At 44.9% G+C, this 22,180-nt stretch overlaps 1 long non-coding RNA gene across 1 annotated transcript in view; it reads right to left on the bottom strand.

The window, feature by feature from the left end:
• Nucleotides 1-3,037: 3,037 nt before the first annotated feature.
• The window catches only part of LOC109145283, a 38,774-nt gene continuing 19,631 nt past the window's right edge, over nt 3,038-22,180 (bottom strand). Inside the window, exons 4-6 of the long non-coding RNA XR_002046579.2 lie at nt 6,161-6,413; nt 5,341-5,669; nt 3,038-4,076 (exon numbers count right to left, since the gene is read on the bottom strand). This is a non-coding gene — a long non-coding RNA (uncharacterized LOC109145283). The remainder of the gene's footprint in view (nt 4,077-5,340; nt 5,670-6,160; nt 6,414-22,180) is intronic.

Below are 22,180 nucleotides of genomic sequence, written 5' to 3'. Positions count from 1 at the left end.
AAGCCCTGGCCTGTGATTCACAGAGCAAGAAAATCATGTTTGAACTGAGTAACAGCAGCAGTTCCCAAGTGTCCAGATCCTCTCATCCCTGGTGCTCATACAAACCTGACTGGCATTCCAGTAATGGAATCGTTTTTCCAAAAATTTTTGGACTTATGGCTGTTACTTAAGGCTTTTGAAGGTTTATGATAACTGTGTACAGTTTCTTAGAAAAAAACCCTGGTTATTATAGTCTTGTTTTTATCCTAAGTCACCACAACAAGGTGAAATCAATAATTGTGGAGTATTGCCCAGTAAATTGAAAATCAGATATTCCAATGAACTAAACCCCAGGTATTTGCAATAAACTAAAAATCAGATATTACAAATAACCAGCTGCAGTACACGAATGTTTTTAAGTTCTGGTCACTAATTGTTGAGTTATGATTAGAGTTTTTAAGAGAAACTTACCAGACAGTTTGTCCAATTTTTGTGACCACCTCCAACTCCTGTCCTGCTCGGGGGACATGTGAGGACTGGGCAGAGCCATAGTGCAGAAGCTGACCCTGCATCAGGCAGAGGGAGAGCAGCTGCTCCCAGGGAGCTCCAGGTGTGTTTTGGATGGGGAAAACACACTCAGCACAAAATTCCTGGAAGGTTTGGCAACTGCTGCCCCACAAACACAGAGGTGCTGGTGTTATTTCAGCAGATTTCCAGCCTCCACACCGTGAGCATCTCTTTTGTGTGCTCCTAAACCTCTTCTGCTGGTGCTGCCACACCCACTGAGGGCTGGTGTTGGCCTTGACAAGCACCAGTCCTGCTGGCTGCTGGGGGCAGTGATGGCAGAACCATGGAATCGTGGAATCATTTCGGTTGGAAAAGCCCTCTAAGATCATGGAGTCCAACCATTAATGCAGCGCTGCCAAGGCCACCACTAAACCCTGTTCCCAAGTGCCACATCCCCACTCTTTCCAAGCACTTCCAGGGGTGATGCCCTGGGCAGCCCAGCCCAGTCCAGTTGGCAACTCTTTCAGTGGAGAATTTTTCCCCAATATCCCCCTGAGCCTCCCCTGGCCCAGCCTGAGGCCGTTCCCTCGCCTCCTGTCCCTGTTCCCTGCCAGCAGAGCCCGACCCCCCCGGCTGCCCCCTCCTGTCAGGGAGTTGTGCAGAGCCACAAGGTCCCCCCTGAGCCTCCTTTTCTCCAGCCTGAGCCCCTTTCCCAGCTCCCTCAGCTGCTCCTCACCAGACTCATGCTCTATTATGTGCACAGAAATCTGAAATTGTAGGATTTTCCTGCAGGAATGTGGGAAGACACAGGACAAAAGCCACAATGCCCAGTGGCTCCCAGCTCACCCCAGGAGGGAACAGCCTGGGCTCAAAGAGTCTGATGAAAGCTCAGCAAGGCCATGCCATGAGTCTGCTCTGGGCTGTGACCCCACACAAGTAATAAGATTTTTCCTGAAATAATTATAAAATGTCTCCAACTGTAAGGGACCCATAAGGATCATCGTGTCCAACTCCCTGTTCCATGCAGGAATCCCTAAAACTAAGCCATAGGACTAACAGCCTCACCCAGAAATACATATATAGAAATAGAAATAGAAATAGAAATAGAAATATATAGAAATATATAAAAATATACATAACATAAAGTGCTTTGCAACATGTATATTATAATATACTGTATTATATACGTAACACGTTACAGAATACGTAAATGCCATCACCAGAAACCTCACAGGATGTGAAAATTACCCTCTCAGCTTTATAAATCCTTGTATTACGGTAACTATCCACTTTTTTTCTGTACCCTTTTACTGGTTTTTGTGCTTACACTGAGATCTAAGGTATGTCAGCTTGGCAACTGCTTTAAGTGCAGTGTTTGTCCAGAACTGGAGTATAAAAGCCATGTACAGTAATTAACCAACATAAAAGCAGGTTTCCCTCCTCCACTCAACTCTCTGTACAGGTGACAAAGAAAGAGTGGAAAGAAAATGTCCACTTCCAGCTGTCTTGCTCAATGTAAAAACTGCAAAACTCAAAGCTTGGCTTCCTTTTCCAAGAAATTCCATATTACACGGTGGCAGGTAAATGTAACAAATATTTAGCACGAGGTGACTTCACACAAGCAGTGAATCAGATCAAACGTTTTAATTAAATATCTTCCCTCCTACAACCATCTAAAGGACATGGAAGTGTGTAAGATTAGGACACACATGTATTAAAGGGCTCCAGAGTATTCTGTCTTCCTCCGGAAAGTTGCATTTTAGGGGTTTCTCAAGTCAGAAGTCAGCACTGGTCCTCCCTGGGTTTCCTTCCCAGGAATGTGTTCATTTCCCCCCGAATCTACAGAAATTTCCCACGTTCACAACATTCTGCAGCAACGGGAAGAGCAGTCATCCATCCTCTTTTCTGAGAGTGGATTTTGTTGCCCCCTGCTTCCCATGCTGTAAAAGCACACAGCATCACCTTTGCCACGGCTCTCAGGACTCAGTTCCATCAAATCCCTCCCATTTCCCACATTATTTTACTCTTTTCCCCCATTATTTTTCTCCTTTTCTCCATTATTTTGCTGCTTTCCAGACTAAAGCATTCTTCTACTTCTGCATTAAAAACACCTGCACCCCCTTCACCGTCCTTCTCACCCTTCTTTAAACCTTTCCCAGTTCCACTCCCCTCCCCCTGGAGCAGTGGAATAACTGCACATGTGTGCCCAGGGAATTTTCATAGTGACAGAATTCTGTCTGCAGGTCACCTCACATCACAGACTAATTAAAAAAAATCTTCCAAAGGTATTTTTCCTGACTCTGAACAGTCAGCTCAGAGCCAATTATTCTTAGTGCAAAATTAGGTTTTTGAGGGGGTTTTTGTTGGTTTTTAAAAAAAAATGTAATCCTGGTGCATCACTTCACATACCTACACTGACCTTTACCTTTCACTCCATTTGACTGAAAATGTAATGTAATAACATCCTCCTGCAGTCCCTCAGGGAGTTTGAAGAGCAAAGCCCACCATGAAGATGGAGTCTCCTTGCTACTTTCCCATTCCTAATCACTTCTGAGTACCACGAGCCTGGGTTCAGACCCCAGGTTCTCCTGGAAATCAACTCTTTAATCCCATCTTTCTTCCTGCTTTCTAAAAGATCCATTTCCTTGCATAAGGACTTTCCTCCCCTGGACCACAACAGCGCAGCAGTGTCAGCACAGAACTTGCCTTTCTGAAATGCATCATTATGATTTTGAGATTGTTTCAGGGTAGAGAATTTTATGGTTTTATTTGGTTCCATTTAAGTGAAACCACTTAAGGAGTGGAAGCATTTTAGGAGGCTCAGATCTGGCTCTGCACAACTCCCTGACAGGAGGGCGCAGCCAGGTGGGGGTCGGGCTCTGCTCCCAGGGAACAGGGACAGGATGAGAGGAAATGGCGAGGGAAGGTTCAGGATGGATGTTGGGGAATATTTCTGCACTGAAAGGGTTGTCGAGCCCTGGCACAGCTGCCCAGGGCAGTGGAGGAATCACCATCCCTGGGGGGATTTAAAAGCCGTGTGGATGTGACGCTTGGGGATGTGGATTAGTGGTGGCCTTGGCAGTGCTGGGTTGCTGAGGATGAGGAATTCCAGGCACGCTGAAGAGGAGGGTAAGAGGGGAGTGCTCTCTCAACCCAGATTTGTTGTAGTTTCAATTTATACAATTCCTTACAGAACTTCTGTTTGACCACTTTAACAAGAGGGACATCACTGCTGTCTGTGGTTTGAGTTTGCAGAACAGCATTAAATATTTATATCCATGCAGGTACAGTTCACCTGTCACCAGAATAAGATCCGTTCATGGAGACATCACACCAAGGACAAGTGAAATTGTATTTGAAGGTCCCCTAAAACAAGAAATAAAACCATACCTTAGCAGTAGATGGCTTTGTTACTACTAGAACAAGCAGTAAATGTCCCTGATAGAGTCAGGGAGACTAAGGAATCATTTTTCCTGAAGGTAACCGGTTTCACAGATGATTCTGTCAGTTGTCCGTAACTGGAAACTAACGGGGTCTGCTCAGAGAAAACCACTTGGATTTCCACACAGCCTGGGACTGTAGCTGATGTTCTGTGGTGGAGGGGAAGAGGAAAGGAAGGGGAAGAGAGGAGAACAACAGGACAGGACTATGAAGAGGAATTGTGGAGCTCCTCCGCCTTAGCTTCTTTAAGATTTTGTCAGGAGAACAATGCATAACAATTATCAACTTCAATTCTATGCTATAATTTCACACATATTTTTATAAAGCAGTTAAATCATTAAACAACTAGATTAATAAAAAATAGTGATACCAAAATTTAACAGTGTTGTCAATAATTTCCAGAACATTTTGTCTCTCAGCTGATGTAAATAATCATAGTTTACTGAATCCTAGAATGTCATCACGTTAAATCTTTCCATACAACTTTAAATCAATGATGGAAACACGGAAGTTTTCCGTGGTTGATCTCAGCTGTGGAATTCTGAACCATGTGTTGGAGATGGAATATACCAAAACACACAGGGAATGAGGCCCTCGGAGCAGGGATTGAGCCCCTTCCATTCAGAGCCCGTGGCTCAGTGTCCCACAGGGCTAAACCTTTCCAAGTCTGCTGCATCTCCAGGGAATTCATTAACTTGGAAATAAAAGAGCAGGATGACAGCTGATGGGAGTGCAGTAGATACACAGAGGTTTTTCCACATCACTGTTTTAAATTTGGGTGACCGAATTTCGCCCTCTGATTTCTGCACTTGGAGTCTGGCTCTGTCTGTAGAAGTCTTTGAATACAAGAGGCCATGTACAAATGTCACCTTTTATCTGGGCTGGATGGGAGGTGATATTTTTGGCAGCATTAAGGTTTTTTTCTATAATTTCTTTATGTCCCAGATTCCTCAGTATTTATTTTATAGTTCTGTGTCCATGTCCTCTGGGAGCCTTGGTCTGAGAACTTTCTGCCGTGGTTTTGGTCGGTATTTGAATGAACATTCAGCTCCCTTCTTGTGTCATGGAGTCACGTTTCCCCCCTCCCAGGACTGAAGTTTGGGTTCCTTTACCCCTCTTTGGAGAACTTATTGTCTGACATTAATTCCCTGAGGCTACAGATGAACCACACATATTTGAAGTCTAAAGTTTGAAATCAAATGGGAAATAAAGGTGAAAAAAGAGACTATCTGATAATAAAAAATATATTGATCATCTGGCAATATTTCAGGGGCCACAATTTGTTCTCATCTCCTAGTGGCAGTCAGTGAATCTCAGTTTTCTTTCCCAAAGAATGACTATAGGGAATTATTTGTAAGTGCTAGATGGTTAAAATGTCATCATACCAAATAATTATTATAATTTCAAACTTACCAGTCTATTAAAAGTTGAACCTGGTGATCTGCTACTCTGCAGTTTAATTTTGCAGAAGGAAAGTCACTGTTCCTCAGGATACTGACTCCTCAGAAATGACTGGACTTGGCTTTTCCTTGCTGAGTTCAAGCTTTAACCTGCAGCGATCAGCCTTTGTTTTTCTACCAGGAAGACGCTGCAGAATTCCCTTCACTCAGCACCTTGTGCCAACAAGCAGCCAAACTTCAGAGTCTCCAGAAAAAGGAAGAAAAGCCCACACTTGGTGTGTCTGGAGGGCTGCAGGCCATAGAACCACGATAAAAAGATGGAAAAGAAATAGATTCCAGGACCTGTGATAATAACCAGGCGTTTACATGTCAGTCTAAACAGTTTTGAAGAGCCACAGGTGAACTCTAGACCACTGACTTCTCCTTTTCCTCAGAGAAAACATCCAAGGAAAACCAGGGAGTGCTGTACATCAGGATTATATCCTTAACTTCATAGAGTCACAGAATATCCTGAGCAGGATATTCCCCCTGGGAAGGGACCCACAAGGATCATCGAGTCCAACTCAGGACACCCCCACATCCCACCCTGGGCATCCCTGGCAGCGCTGTCCAAACGCTCCTGGAGCTCCGGCAGCCTTGGGGCCAGGACCATTCCCTGGGGAGCCTGGGCAGTGCCCAGCAGCCTCTGGGAGAAGAATCCCTTAAATTGCTCTGACTGCATCTGAAATTCCTGCGCGTTTTCCACTGCTGACTGTTCTCACTTCTAAGATTTTCGAGGGACAGTTGAATACCGAGAAACGGGATTGCAATTGTGATGAAAATAAAAGCAGTACCTTCCAAACAGCTCTGGAACAGATGCTGATCTTTGCCTTGAGGTTAACGGGGCTGTGTTCGGCATCTGCTGGTGAGTCACCAGGGCAGAGATTAGAACAGTTGTGTTTGTGTTTAGATTATCTGCTGTAAACGCATCCGGGTGACTGTCCTGGGATTAATTTGATGAAGGCTGACATTTGTGTACTATCACCTCATTGTTATCTGGTCCTCACAGGCTTTGCTGGCAGTTCCATCACTACCTCCCCCATTCAGCTGAGGAAGGGGAATAAGAAAGTGGAAAAGGTCAGATGTCTGAAGTGATCTTCACCATGTGCTAACATTTACATCACAAAAATTAACGGAATCACTGCAACCCCAAGATCGAAGGACAAAAGCTCTCTCTCCTTTGGGGTGCAACCACCTTCTCACCCAGAATTTGTGTCTGATTCTTCTCCCAACTGTGTAAGACAGTAACAGAACAAGGGAGAACAGTTTTAAACTAAAAGAGGAAGATTTAGATCATATATTAGGAAGAAATTGTTCCCTGTGAGGCTGGGGAGGCCCTGGCACAGGGTGCCCAGAGCAGCTGTGGCCGCCCCTGGATCCCTGGAAGTGCCCAAGGCCAGGTTGGATGGGGCTTGGAGCAGCCTGGCACAGTGGAAGGTGTCCCTGCCCATGGCAAGGGTGGGATTGGATGAGCTTTGAGGTCCCTTCCAACCCAAACCATTCTGGGATTCCACGATTCTGTGATTCTATGATAAGATTTATTTCCAACCCCCCAGTTTGTTGCTAAAGTTTGCTGAGACACTGGTTTTTACCTCTCTTGCTGGAACTGTTGCACCACATTCCAAACACCTGCTCTTTCCACAGTGAGAAATGTTCCAGCAGAGAAACATCTGGAGGAACCAATGGTTCCATCCATTGGCAGGGATGCCTCCCACTAGACCAGGTGGGATTTGGGGTGCTGGAGAGCACAGCCTGAGGAATCAATGCACAGCTGGAATTCCTGATATAAACACATTTTCATCTGAAGCTGAAGTTAGAGAAATGCTCCAGCTCAGCACACCTCTATCCAGTACAAAAGAGCCCCAAATGCCAGGAAGCTCTTCTCAGAGAACATGGGGGAAGTCCCGTCTGAGAACTCTCCCAAAGAGGCCTTTGGACTCTGCTGGTGCCACAGGGAGCTGCTCACTTCAGAGTCAGCTTGTGAAACTCAGAATCTGAATTATCTCTCTTTGCTGTTTCTTTCCTATAAAAGTTCCCAGTGGGACCCATTGGCTTTAACCACCAACATGAGCAGCCACTTTCCAGGGGCACTAATTATCACTTCATTCCACTGTTTTACGAGGCAAAACAAAGAATCTGAGGGGGAAAGAAAAGCAGTTTATGAAGTTCACAACAATAAGTTTTAATATAATGCATTATTTTCTCCTCATTTGGTTCTAGAGAGGACAATGTGGTTCCAGGAATGCTTGGGCCAAAAGTTTCAGTGTCACTGAAAGCCTAATCCTTAGAAAACATTGAAAGATGAACTTTGACTGTATAGAACTTTAAACAAAAATAGCATTTTTACTAATGTATTCTTCCCAAGTGCCGGCTTCTTCCTAGCATGTTTCCCATCCCAATACTGTTTTTGCAGCTGGCAAATGACACTGCCAGTGAGTCTTTATGTTCAATGTTATTTAATATATTCCCATCAGAAAGCTATTTTTACTGTACAATTTCAATATCTTCTTGAAGTGTCTTGCATGCAATGTTCATATTTTAATTTACATTTTTTTCCCATAGGATAAGTAAATAGAGATTCAAACAACAATACTGAACCAATTTAGGTTTGTTTGCTGAGAGAAGGGATCTTATAGAATGGAAAATTGCTTTGTTTTACTGAAAATAAAAGGAAAAATGCAACTTTTTCAGGCAGTTATCCTGGAGATAATGGATACACCACCATCCTAATGGGACATTTGCATTTCGTTTCGTAGGTTTGGGGAAATAACATGGTCAATAATCATAAATGGTGGGATGAAATGTTCTCAAAATCCTGTCCCATTCATAGAACAACCACTTTGACAGGTACAACCTTCAGCCTGAGGGAAACACCAGCCTGGCCCAGGGCTCAGGACCATCTTGTTTGGGGTTTGAGGAGCAGATATCACTTACACAGGTTTGCCCAGGAGAGATCTCGTCACACTGAGATACACAGTTCCTTCCTGCTGTACTCTACTGTGTAATAATAATAATTAATGCACATCCTCTGATCCTTCTCTTGGACTGAGAAAATTTTTATTCACACACAACTGGTATAAAAATACTGTGACCTCTTTAACAATCTTCAAGCCAATACTTTTTGCTGAATTGGAAAAATAATCTTATGTGGCTACAGAAATAATGTTTGTGTTTTATCAGTGCTGTTCCCGCCAAAGGCTGGATTATCTGTTTCACATCCATTTAAACACAGGAAGGTTATAACGGGGCAGACAGCAATCTGGGCTTTATTGGCTGGGAAAACTGACCTCATAAATCTGATTTGATACATCTGTCCTTTGGGCTGTCTGCATGTATGCCCATGCATCCAGTTGGCCATGTGCCTGCTCAGTGGTGGATCAGCTTCTGTGGCTACTGCTCAGAGGATTTTCCATCTCCCCCTCCGTGCTACTAAAATAAATACACTGAGGGAAGTGCAGAAAGGAAGATGTGTTTATGGGTGCTTGGAGGTGCTGAAGGGAGACAAGATATTCTAGGAGGAATGCTCAGGAAAACATTCAAACCACCCAGCGCAATGTTGATTCTCCAGTTCTGGCAGCAAACAGGGAGGTCACCCCCACTGGCACAGGGTGCCCAGAGCAGCTGAGGCTGCCCCAGCCCTGGCAGTGTCCAAGACTAGGATGGATGGGGCTTGGAGCAACCTGGGACAGTGAAAAGTGGCCCTGCCCATGGCAGGGGGTGAAACTGGGTGAGCTTTATGGTCCTTCCAACCCAAACCAGTCTGGGATTCTCCCTGATTCTGTGATTCCCTGTGAGGACACAGGAGAGTGGGAATGCTGCCCATCCTTACACAAGGCTGCAGGTCAGCCTGCATCCCAAATATCAACTCCCACATCAACACCAAAAGCTTGTGCCTGCCACCTGAACAACACATTCCAAACTTGCTCTTTCCACAGTGGTGAATGCTCCGGCAGAGACACAGCTGGAGGAACCATGGAATTATTTGGGTTGGAAGGGACCTTAAAGCCCAAAGTTGCATTTGCATCACCCCTCCCACATCAACACCAGAACATTGGTATCTGCCACCGGGACACAGCTCAAAATGCCAAATTTCCAGTGAGACCAAGTTCTGAGCAGGGACTGAGGGATCAGAACCAGTCCTGTGTAACCCCAAACCAGGTGTTCCAACAATCATTCCAGGTGCATGGATGTGCTGAACTGCCTTTCCTGCAGTGAAGTGTTCCAGCGAAATGTTTCCATCACCAGAGACCTGGGGGGAGGTGCTGTGCAGCACGGTGCAGATGCCTTGCAGTGAGTTATCTGAAGGAAACCACCAACAATCCTTTTTCCCTCCTGTGTCCCATCCATTCCATGAGTTAGGACCCTCCATTCAGGCTTACACAGTTTTCCACCAGCAAACCAATCTAATATTTCTAGTGAGTAAAAGAGAAAGAATAAAAAAGAATATATTTTCCCCTTTACCTTTGTCTATTTCAATAAAGGTCCAGGTACCAATCATAGAATTGTTAAGGTTGGAAAAGGTCATAATTGGCAGTTTTTGAAACAGCTCATACGAGGCCAAGAATGTGTTTGCTCCTTTCTGTTCTCTTCCCCTGGTCTCAAGGACCTTGATGTAAAACTTCAGAAGTGCTGCTATTATGTTCTATATAAAAAGTGAAATGTATGATAGAAGTAGGAACAAATTAAAAATTAAATATTGTCATTTTAGAACATTTCCCTCCTGCCTTAGGTTTTCTTTTTTGATATTTCAGGATTGAGAAACGTTTCTGTTCCAAATGTCTGATTTAGTTGCTAGATGCAAGAACAGCAGCAACATATATTAAAAAATATTTTATAATTATAAATATGTGTAAACCCTAAGCAGCCTGGTTTGGAATCTGTACTGATTTCTGCTTGTTCCAGGCTCTGTTGTTTAACTTCATAGTGGGAGAGCAGAGGATTAAACCCCAGATTAGCCTCCATTCTCTGGGTGGATTTGGCAGTCCAGCTGTTTAGAAGGAAAGCGAAGAGGAATAGGCTCAGGCTATTGATCCAATTTTCTGCTCTGTGCTGAGAGGACACAGCAGCCTGGGCAGATTTTAGAACGACTCCACTTCCCAACAGTTCTTCTCATAGTGCAGGATAAGATAAGAAGATCATGGGAACAGCAGCTGATAGACTAATCCACCCATTCATTTCTCCTCCCTGCTTACGCCTTGTGTTTTAATTGAATTTTGTGGTTCAGTGTTGCTTTCAGCCCGTGCTTTCCGAGTCAACCAGAGTATAAAGCAAAGCAATGGGAAAAATCAAATTCTTGAATTTTGTCCAAATGGAATTGGACAAAAATAGACTCAAAGATTCTCATTGCAAATTGGACTCTGGAATGAAGGTTGTGTTGGGGGTTTTTTTGTTGTTCTGGTTTGGGTTTTTCTCCTTTTCACTCAGCTCTTGCTTGCAACAAGGCCAATGTGAAAAGGAGAATGCTGGGAAAGAGACATTTTCTTGTTCCCAGCAAGCAGGTTAAAAAATTAAGGGAGCTGGAGGTTTTGAAGAACTCACTTTTGACACAGAAGTCACAGAAGAAACTTCGCAGACAGGGACAAGTTGCTGTCAGTCACCTCTTACACAAATACTTCCTTTGCCAGCCGTGCTCCAGCTCGGTTTGCTGGCTCTCATCAATGCTCTAAGTGCTAATAATTTAACTGCTGGACATCCAAAAGCATCACAGTGTTGAACATAATTCTAAAAGAAAGGGAGTAATTTAAAAATAGAGATAAACAGATCATTTCCACTGCAGCACTGGGCAGTCTTTCCATGCCCTGCCTTCCCTGTGCTTCAGGCAATGTACAGAGTTTTCCACCACCTTGAGAACAACTCCTGGATCCCTCTTTCTTTCTGCTTTACCTGGGCACTTAAGAACTTAGGAGATAAGATTTACAAACACAGGTGATGATTTGTTTGATCATTTACAGCCAAGATTATGGATGGTAATTTCAATATCTCCTTATTCCCCAGCATCCCAAGCAAACTGCAGGGAATGGATGCCTCTTCCTCATTAGCAGAGCTGTCTCAAAGCCTGGTTCCAGTCCCAAAGGACACTGTGATGTGATCAAGTGGCAGAGGAACTAACAGGCCACGTGTAAACAGAAAATCCAGGATGGAAAGAAGAAAAGCACATGCACAACACAGCTTTTCCCACTGACCACAATGTTGTAAAATGTTCCACTAAAGAGCTGCACTCATAAAATCAGGATTAGACCCAAAGAATAAGGGAGGCACTCTTTGAATATCCTGTAAGTTCTCCTGGACTTCCAGAACTCCTGAGTAGTTGTTCTTTACAGGAAAACATAAAGCATATGTATTACCTGAGATTTCCAAGTGGGACTTCTGCTCTTAATGTAGTAACACTTAGAATTGCCAGGTTAATTCCCAAGCAGAATTACTTTACCCACGTGACAGCTTGCATTTGGAATGACCCAGATTTTGGAAAGGCTTATGGAGTGACAAATGCAACGTAAAATTGTCTTTGCTTTCCTGAAAAGAACAGGAAGGAGAGAACAACCCAAAATACCGACTGTCCCTCTGCATAAGGAAGAACAGTTTTAGGACATAACGTGGTGCTGTGCTTCCAAGGAATCCCACTACAGCAAGGAGAAGTGTGCCAAGACACAGCAGCATGGCAGGAGCTCCTGCAGAGCCAAGCCTTCAGCAGATCATGGACAGTCAGGCAGGAGCCAGGCGTGATGCTCCCCACGAGGAGCTGCATGTCCCCATGGTGTCACCAACAGCAGTGCCAGGCTCCCAGAGCTCAGGGACATGGACACGAGGGAGAGCCTCGAGAAACACTGATCAGCTGGCACCATCCAAACTCCTTTTTATGGCAATGACTGCTCCAGTATTATCTTCTTCATGTTTGGAAAGAGGACATGGCCTATGCCTTGCACTAAGGAAAGAAGGAATAGTATTGATATCCAGGTTAGAAGCAGTAACTGGTTTGGGGATCAGAACCCCAGTTAGTCCTGGTTTGGGGATCAGAACCCCAGTCAGTAACTGGTTTGGTCTAAGTGGAGCTTTTCCTGCCATCCATAACCAGGGCTCAAGGTGAGCTGGCCAAAACCTTCCTCTCTCCCCCTGCTTCCAGAACATTCTGTACTTCCCAGTCCTGAGGCAGTGCTGGAAGGTCATTAACCCATTGATTCCAGGCATGAACCACTGCAAATCCCACAGTGCCAATCCATCCCCTCCATCCATGGGCTTCCATTCCTCAAGAGCACAGAGTGAGTTTGTTTGCTACACGACTGCATTATATAAAGCTGCTGCTGGCAATATCAAAACATATTAAAAGTTTAACTAAGACAATGTGTTTGAGAAGAATTTGCTTTCTTTGGAGCTGGAATGTCCCCATAAAAAGGCATGATCTGTACGAGAGTGAGCTGTCCAATGATCTGCAAACACTGCGTTGTGTCCCGGAGTAAACCCTGCTTTCCTCGAACCCAAATTGGTTTGGATTCCCTCTGTGCATGCAAAGAGCACTTTCAGCTCGTGCTGCAGCTGCATGTTTTCAACCTGCATTTGGGGGGGTGGCTGATTTTCACAGGTGGACTTCCATGTCACAGTATTGCAGGTCTAGTGACAATGCCACAGAGCCTCTTCAGGACACCCTGGGAGGGAGGTGTGAAAGTGTCCCTGAAAAGCAAAGCTGTTCCTGTTTGCAAGGCTTGATCCACTACAGTGGTTTGGCAAAACCCATAAAAATCTATTTTCCTTATCTCAGAATTCTCCCTTTTCCTACAAGCCCATTGAAAACACTATTGTTCCATTGGAAACACTACTATTTATACAGATCTGTGCCGTGGGTTCCTGCTGGTTCCTCGTGCCTCCTCCCCACCTCACCTGGCCTCTCACCACCTCATCTCTGTAGCATCCCACATCTCTGCTCCAACTGTTCCACTAGTTCTCCTTAAAGCTTTGTATTCCCCAGGCTCCCCCACCTCCTTGTGGTCCCACGTCAGCTCACAGGGCAAGGACATCCAGGATACATAAAAGTGAGTTGCTTGAGAGCTTCACTTCACTGCTGATAATTGAGGGATTTTATTCTGCAGACTATTTACCCGGCAATCCAGAGGTGGAAATCATGGTGAAGATGAGACGAAGTCTGCGATATTGAAATAAAAACCTGGCAGATGAGTGTGACAGCCCTACCAGGGATTCACTCCATGCCTAGTTTTCCTCATAGCAAAACTGAAAAGCTTTGTTTTCATTCAGTTTTCAATTCAGAATAATTCTCACAGGGAGAACTTTGCCTTTTCCTGCAGAGCAACTGAACGCACAGGCTCACTCCCACACTGGCTTGGCCAAAACGTAGTTCTGGCCTGGAGTTCTGCCTCCAGCAGAGCCCAGAAGTGTAGAAAACAAGTGTAAGAAACAGGGCAAGTGCAAAGCAATTCACTTGTGGATGTGCCCTCCCAGTTTACTGCCTTTTTTAGTAGTAAAAACAAGTTGTAACATTGGCAGGGAGTCCCAGTGTTTTACACTTTCATTATCTCTATTGTTATACAATACAGAGCTCAGGTCCTGGAAGATGAGTATGATGTTAAATACTTCTAGAGCTTTGCTTTAAATGTGATCATTTGAACTTCTTTTCAACCTTCTCCAAAGCCTCATTAAGATTTATCAATAAAGATAAGCAGATACTGGACAGAGAGATGATGAAGAGCAAGTCCATCCTTTGTGTCTCTGGTGTCAGTGCAGGGTCCGTCCAACTGGGCACTTTTTTTCAGCTCCTTTAAAATGTCCCATCCCCACCAGAATCATAAAATCATGGAACAGTTTGGGTTGGAAGGGACCTTAAGGCTCATCTTGTTCCACACCTTCCACTAGACCAGGATGCTCCAAGCCCTGTCCCACCTGGCCTTGGACACTTCCAGGAATGGGTCAAATTGTCAAATGCGTCTCCCTCCAAGACTGATGTTAAGTCAATATTCCTAATTTCATAGCAAGACTCCCTCCTACACCCCTGCTACCTGCCCAGGTAGTGCTGGGAGGATGAGAGCTGAGTGCAGAAGCCTGGGTCTGACTCACACTGAGTGAGAGAACACTTACAGATGCAAGGACAACTTCCACGCTCTAAGATAACTCTGATATTCTGATCCTTAGTGAGAGAAAGGTGGTTTAATTAGGGATGACCACCCTAAAAAAATGGTCTCCTTCCAAAAGAGACAGAACCAACTTCTCTGAGCCAGGTGAGAGGTGCTGGGTAGGCTGGACTTGTGTCCAGGCTGGGACATGATCCACATGCCTGAAGAGAAACTGCAGCTGGGTCTGACCTCACTGCAGTGAAAGCAGAGAAGCTTTTTCAGTATCTGCAGAATTTAAACCACCAGAAAAACAAGGGATCAGCCTCACAAAGCAATAGCACTGCTCTCTTCCACGAGTAAAATCCAGTGCAGAAAATAGACATTTCACACTAAATTGGTGTGAGTCTGGGGTCCAGGTCTGGGCTGTTTCTCTTGGTCAGGTTAAACAAGCTTGTGTGTCCCCACAAAGGGGAGGCCTGTTCAAGCACATTTTCCTTCTTAATTAAAATAACATTTTGAAATTACAATTGGCCTGTGACAAGAACAAAGGACAGCACAGCAGCTGGAGCCATCAGCTTGTAGGGACTTGCAAACAGGCACCAACGAGCTGGAATACACTCAGTCCTACAGAATAGAACAGGATTTCTTCACATGGAGAAGGGATTCCTTGGGTTTTTTAATGAACTTTTAATGCAACAGATGGCTTGATGCTGTGCACATAAAAATGATAAATAAAAAAATTGGATATCATCACTGCTTGCAAATGTATCAGGAAATATGCGAGGCTCAGAAATCACCTGCACAAACCTCGGGGCACCTCTCTGCACCCACCCACTGAGTCCATGTGCAGCTCCAGGGTCTGGAAGGGCACAGGGGAGTGAGAAAAGGCTCACAGGAGGGCGTGTAAAGAGATTAAAGTGAGCGAGGAAACAGCTGCTTTGTGAGACTGTGGCTCCTCGGGCTGGGGAGAGCAGTGGGGTAGGACACGGGAAGGTTTACAGAGTGATGAAGGTGCTGGATAAGGTGGGGATGGAAGGGCTGAAACTGCTGAAACGTGGGGACACTCACATGAGAGCAGCTCAGAACATGCACAAGTACTTTGAGAGATGGTGGAGAACTTCTGGATATTGCTGCCAGAAAAGGTTTGGAAGCAAACAGTGCCTCAGGCAGACAAGTTCACAGACAACAGGTTCATCCAGATATAAACGGAATTAGGGTAGGGGTGTGCCTTCAACATCCCTTCTGCCAGTAGATCTTATCTCCAGCTGTCACTTCGGGGGACAAAGTGCATTTTTTATTCATTTAAATCTGCTGTAGTCACTAAACACTTTTTTCTGTCCCTAAAGAAATAACAGTAGTAGTAACCATAATAAAAAATAACAAACAATAACAATAACAAAGAAATAACAATAATAATAACAATAACAATAATAATAACAATAATAAAATAATAATAAAATCCAACCAAAACCCCAACCAACCCAGTCCATTTCCCACAGAACACAGACCCACAGAGCTCATGCTTCCAGGCATTGGTATGTAAAGAGTGAATAACAGTCCTGGTTTTAATTACTGCCCTGCAACAGTGCTAGGAACAGAGAGCCATGTTTTACAGCAATTCCTAAGTGTGCTCCTTCTTGGAAACACAGAGAAGGGCTGGCCAGGGAGAATCCTGCAGATGGGATTCTTTTTCAAAGTTGGAATTCAACCAAAGGAAATTAAATCTTGAATGACTGGGGGGCAATCTGGGGCTCTCCCCAAAGGGTGGCCTCTCTCATGTTCACTGATTTATGGTAAAGCACAGGTAGCTGGAAAACTTTTACAGGGCAGAAATGTTTGAAGAAATTGGCTGATTTATGGTAAAGCCTCTCCTGGTAGCAGAGCCTGGCCAAATCCTGGATGAACTTTAAAGCAGCCAGGTAATTCCTGTTATCACAGACTAATTGCTAACTCTGCCAAATTACCTTTTTTACCTCAATTCCACAGCTTGGTGACATTTCGCTAGTTAATACTTCTGTCTCCTTTCCACAAATATTCTCTTAAAAACTTCCAGCAAAACCAGTGTCTGAGAAGGAAGGTTTAAGCAGAGTGTTTACAGAAGAAGACCATGTTCCGACCAAAGAGCAGGAAAAGGTGTTTAATGAAAAGCCTGATTTTACCCTTAAAAGATTATATACCAGCAACTCAAATGCCAAAGTGTTTGTTCCACCCCCTCCACAAGATTTAAGCAACAAAGCAACATTCCCTGAGAGCACCAAGTTCTCTCGTGGGGTCTGTTCTACAGCAGGAGGTCAAGGGGCACCCTGGAATGTTTCGGGGCACTCTGAAAAAAGCAGATAGTTCTGTGGGAGAATCTTTGGCCCAGTGGCCACAGTTGCTGTGGTGTTGTGTACACGAATCTGCTGTGCAGGGCCATGGAACATCCCTGGAGAACAAGCACAACCTGATCCCACAGCTGTGGCCCCAGTGCTGCAGCACATGAGGATTCAGTCCCAAAAGGAGGAAGAATTGTGCTATGATCATATGTCATCTGCCCACTAAACAGGGCAAAAAGGATCAGATTTTAGTGCTCATCCCCTGCAGATAAAAAATCCCTTAAGCGCTGCCAGCTTCCAGAGGTCATGAGCAAAGCATGGTCCTACAGGCAAATTATTGTCATTATGTCAGCATGGGCTGTGCCCCTGTGATGGGGCCAGCCTTGGGCAGAGTGGGATGGAAGAGCACTGGGCTTATTTCATCAATCAGAGCAGGGAGGAGTCACTCTTGGCCAGAGCTGGTGCTCCTCTCTGCTTCCAAATCCTTTGCAGCCAGGAGAGGAGCGATGCTGAAGCCAGGGATTCTCAGGGCATCTGGAATAATGGTCCCACTGTCCAGCAAAGGCACGTGCAGACCTCCCCCAGAACGGTCCCATTTGATGCTGACATTGGGGGAGTGAGTCCTTGAGCTGCTGAGCTTCACTGACAGTGCTGGCACCCCCCCAAAAAGGATCCCCCTGTCAGACTGTGGGTGTTTGAAAGATTAATGCTGGCACAGTGTTGGCAGCACAGAACCAGGCACAAATACCCAACCCCAGCACCAGGGAGGGATGTTCTTTACTGGCTCTTTAAGTGCCTCTGTCAAGGAGATGAATGTGAAAGGTGCACCAGAGCAGGTGTTCTCCTTCTAAAAATCCATCAGAGCAGCTTCTGTCCAAGGAGAGAGACCTCAAACAAAATCCACCATCAGCAAACTCTGACAAAAAATGGTTTCAAAGGAGAATTCAGAATTCAACCCAAGTCTGGCTCAGCCAAGCGCAAAAAGATCAATCCTGGGAAAAAACTTTGCAGCTACTAAGCAGAATTTCTTAAAAATCTTTATGCGCTTACAGAAGAGCATGGAATAAACATCGGAGTGCTGATTCTCAAAATCCATAGTTCCTTTAATATTTTAAATGGCACATAGGCTCTCATTTGATCCTCTCTGCCAATGAATAGCTGATAATTAACCATAGAATCATAGAATAGTTTGGGTTGAAAAGAGCTTTAAATCCCATCCCATTCCACCCCCTGCCATGGGTAGGGACACCTTCCACTGTCCCAGGTTGCTCCAAGCCCCATCCAACCTGGCCTTGGACACTTCCAGGGATCCAGGGGCAGCCACAGCTTCTCTGGGCACCCTGTGCCAGGGCCTCACCACCCTCAGAGAGAAGAATTTCACCCTAGCATCTAATCTAAACCTACTCTCTTTCAGTTTAAAGCCATTAATAAAAATGTATATTAAATAAAGAATATATTGCACGCAAGCCTGTGCATTCCAGAAAACAAGTGTAGTTGTTGTTATCTCTTCAAACAACTGTCTGCCAAATCTGTGCTGAGTCTGAAGCAGAATGTGAAGCTTTTCTCAGAGCTCTGTCTATATGTCACTGCCACTACAATTATATCCTCTCAGTAACAGCACTTGAACCATCACCAGACATTTTGCTTTTAGTCAGCTCAGGCTTTTGAGATGTTTTCATTTAGAGTCAAAAGGTTTCCTTCTCCTGTGTGCTACAGAACCAAGCAAAAGAGAAAGAGAAAGAAAGGATTAGTGCAAATCACTTCAGCAATCCAGCACAGATGAGTGGTTGTCTCCCTGCTCGGTTTGGATTGCAGGCTATTGGAATTGCATCGTGTTCCCATTGATTTTCCGACGCGCCCAAGCCACATTCCCTATGTGGTATCGACTCAGCTGTGAAGCCATGAGGCAGAGACAGTTAAGAAAATATTTACAGGAGACTGAGTCCTACAGTATATCAGTAATGAACTCGTTTGTCTGACCCATTTATTCATGACCCATAAGTGAGCTTCTGCATTTTTCTGGAAACGTCTCCCCCCCACACAACCCCGCAGTGGTGCTGCACAAACTGACAAAGGCAAAACAGGCCCTTAGTTCCTCTATCAACTTTTTTGCTTGCTGTAATGAACACAAGAAGAGAATTTGCATCGTGCTCATTCCTTCCAACCTCTTGATTAACTTCTACTTAGCCAGACATGGGTGAGCTTCCTCCAGCTGAGTCGTAGTTTAATATCTCCTATGGAGCCAGGCTGGGAGACCTGGGCATGCTCACCTGGAGAAGGCTCCAGGGAGAACTCAGAGCCCCTTCCAGTACCTAAAGGGGCTCCAGGAGAGCTGGAGAGGGACTTGGGACAAGGGATGGAGGGACAGGACACAGGGAATGGCTTCCCACTGCCAGAGGGCAGGGAGAGATGGGATATTGGGAAGGAATTGTTCCCTGTGAGGGCGGGCAGGCCCTGGCACAGGGTGCCCAGAGCAGCTGGGGCTGCCCCTGGATCCCTGGCAGTGTCCAAGGCCAGGCTGGATGGGGCTTGGAGCAGCCTGGCACAGTGGAAGGTGTCCCTGCCCACGGCAGGGGTGGCACTGGATGAGTTTTAAGGTCCCTTTCTACCCAAACCAGTCTGGTATTCTGCGATCTCCTTCCATTCACTTTAGCTCTGGGAACAGCTCTCAGACAAGTTTACACAAGTTAATGACGTTCTGCTTCCTGCAAATTTAAAAGTGTAAAAGATAAATACTCTTTTAGGTAAAACAGACACTGTCTTCCACTCTGAGTGTTTAATTTGAGATGCTTAAAACTCTTCCTCACACTCACATCAAAGCACCCCCAGGACAGGCAGGGGAAGAGGGCTACTTGTGATACAATTTTTTTCATGTAAAGACTTAGCATTACAAGGAAGTCTTGAATGTAATGCACACACACATGTAAATAAGCATCTCTGAAGAAAATAAAACTTGTTAAGCTCATCTTATCCCTTTATACTTTTACAGGATCTCTGAAAACTGTTTGATGCTCTGTGGGTCCCTTTCTCAGTGACCTGACACCTCTCTAAAGTGCCAAGATTTTATGAACAGCAGCTGTACTCTCCCATGTTGCTTCCAAACCCACAAAGATTTCAGAAATAAATGAGGATTCATCAAAAGCAACAGTTTTCCTCGAAGGCTGTTTCTTCTAAACAAAAAGAGCCCAGACACTTCTTCCCAGATGCCTTCTCTGAGACTTTCAGCAGCACAAAAGACACTGATTCCAGGAGGAATCTGTAGAATGGTGTAGTGTTTTGGGTTGGAAGGGACTTCAAAGCTCAGCCAGTTCCAACCCCCTGGAAGGGACATCTTCCACTCTCCCAGGGTGCTCCAAGCCCTGTCCAGCCTGGCCTTGGACACTGCCAGGGCTGGGGCAGCCACAGCTCCTCACAGAAGAAGCTCATCCAGGAGATCATGGGAGGCTTTAAATTGTAGTAGAAGCAGAGAAATAACTGGATGCAACCCAGCAGAGAAATAGGATTCATTCATTCTGTGCTCACAAGACTCTTTATCCAGCTGCCTCTCTGATTCCAGAGCACATCTTTTCCTTACTCAGCCTAACATTCTAATCCCTCACCTCGCGCCAGTGACCTGCCAAAGCAAGAGAACCCTCAGCTCGTGGAGGGGTTGAGCAAGGATTTTCTCTTTAAATCTGTGCCTCCAACCAGTGCTGGAGGAGAAGGGTTCACCTCCGAGCCCTACAGTCCCTGGGATCAGACATTCCTCTGTGCACTGCTGCCACACCTTCTCCAAAGCTGAATTGGTGTTTGTTTGGGTGACATGGGAACGTCAGAAAAAGCAGAAAAACTCCTTCTTCTTCCCAGGGATCCCAGCTGTGCTGCTTGCTAACATCAGCCTGCTGGGGTGAGCTCAGGAGGGATGAGAATGTGGGACAAGAGGAGGATTTCTTCAAGACAGAAATTAGTGCTGGTGATACAGATTGAGTACAAACACAATGTTTTGTTGACTACTGTGTCCAAACGAGCTTTTGTGACACAGTTTTAAGAAAAATCAGGCAGCTCTTGCCAAGAAATCAACTTAGAGATGCTCAACACAAGTGTGCGTTAACTTTAAGTAAAGAAAAGAAAAATCCTATCATTTTATAGCTCTCATCTGATGCTGTTTGCTGCAGTCACAATGGGCTCTAAGGCTCTTTCCAATTTTCCAGCACAAAGTCCTAATCTGAGGATATCTTAATGAAGCGAGACAAATGCTCAGCACAAGCACAGCCTGGCAGTTCTGCCACGGACCCTGAGGCTCCGGCCAAATCCCGAGGTCAAGGTTTACAGGCAACATTTGAAGCAACTCTCTCTGTGTAAATGAAGACACACTTGGGCCTGTGGCTGCCATCATGTGCAGAAGAATTTTTCTTGGAGAAAAACAAAGCAATCTGCATAATCCTGGCAAATGGGGAAGGCAATTTCAGCACTCACATCCAGCATCTTGTGCTGCAATTTCCTAAAGCATATTCTGGGCAATTTTAAACACACATCACCTCCAAGAATCAATCGAGCACTGAAGCCACTTTGGCACTGTGGGGAAGGAATTCAGGGTTTTTCTACTGGTGCTAATAAAACACGAGGATATGGGTGCTCCAGGTGCAGAAAGCAGCACACCCCCGTGGCAAATAACTTGCTTATCTCAAAGCTTCTCTGCCTCCTTGCTCTTCGCCTTTACATAGTGCCTTCCACACATCTTTCCCCTTCCCAAAGGATTTAAGGACCAGTCTCTCCAGCTGGCTGCCCTCTCCTGGATGGAATCAAAAAGTGTTTGATTACTTCCACTTAGATAAAACACAGTGATCTGCTTTTAATTTTTTTCCTTGGGTCTGTATAATCACAAAGGTTCCACTGTGCCAGAATGAGAGCTAGGAAATTCTAAGGGGCTGCTTCATAATCCTCAACAGAGCTGCCAACTTTTTTGAGAGTAGAGTTTATAGCCAAATTGCCTTTTATATATATATATATATATATATATATATATATATATATAACGATGTTTTAAATTTTTATATTCCTTTCCTTTATTTATCAGTGCCTAAATCCCACTGTTGTTCCCTTGTAAACTACTTAATCCTTCTCCTCGAACACACTGGAAAACATTTCCATATCTCTTTGTTGCTTAAGGTAAGCACGTTAAACGCAGGATGTTTCAGTTGGAAGGATTATTATATAATCTTTTCCTCTGCCTCAAGTCAGGGTCAAATATTTCTTTGCTACTCTCAACCAGTGTTTGGCTGACCCCAGTTAAAGCCAGCTGATAATGGGGACTGCACAGTTTTTGCGAGAACCCGGTCCACTCCTTCCCCAGTTAACCATTGGTGTTCCTACAGGTTTGTTTACAGGCTCCCGAGATAAGCAAAGGGCTCTGGAGATGATTTTCTAAAGGACCCATTCATCAGGGAGCTGGGAGTTTCATTCT

Source organism: Corvus cornix, chromosome 26, assembly GCF_000738735.6.
Source record: "Corvus cornix cornix isolate S_Up_H32 chromosome 26, ASM73873v5, whole genome shotgun sequence".
Taxonomy (NCBI): Eukaryota; Metazoa; Chordata; class Aves; order Passeriformes; family Corvidae; genus Corvus; species Corvus cornix.
The sequence above is the reverse complement of the archived record's forward strand: the minus strand, read 5'-3'. Positions and strand labels throughout refer to the sequence as shown.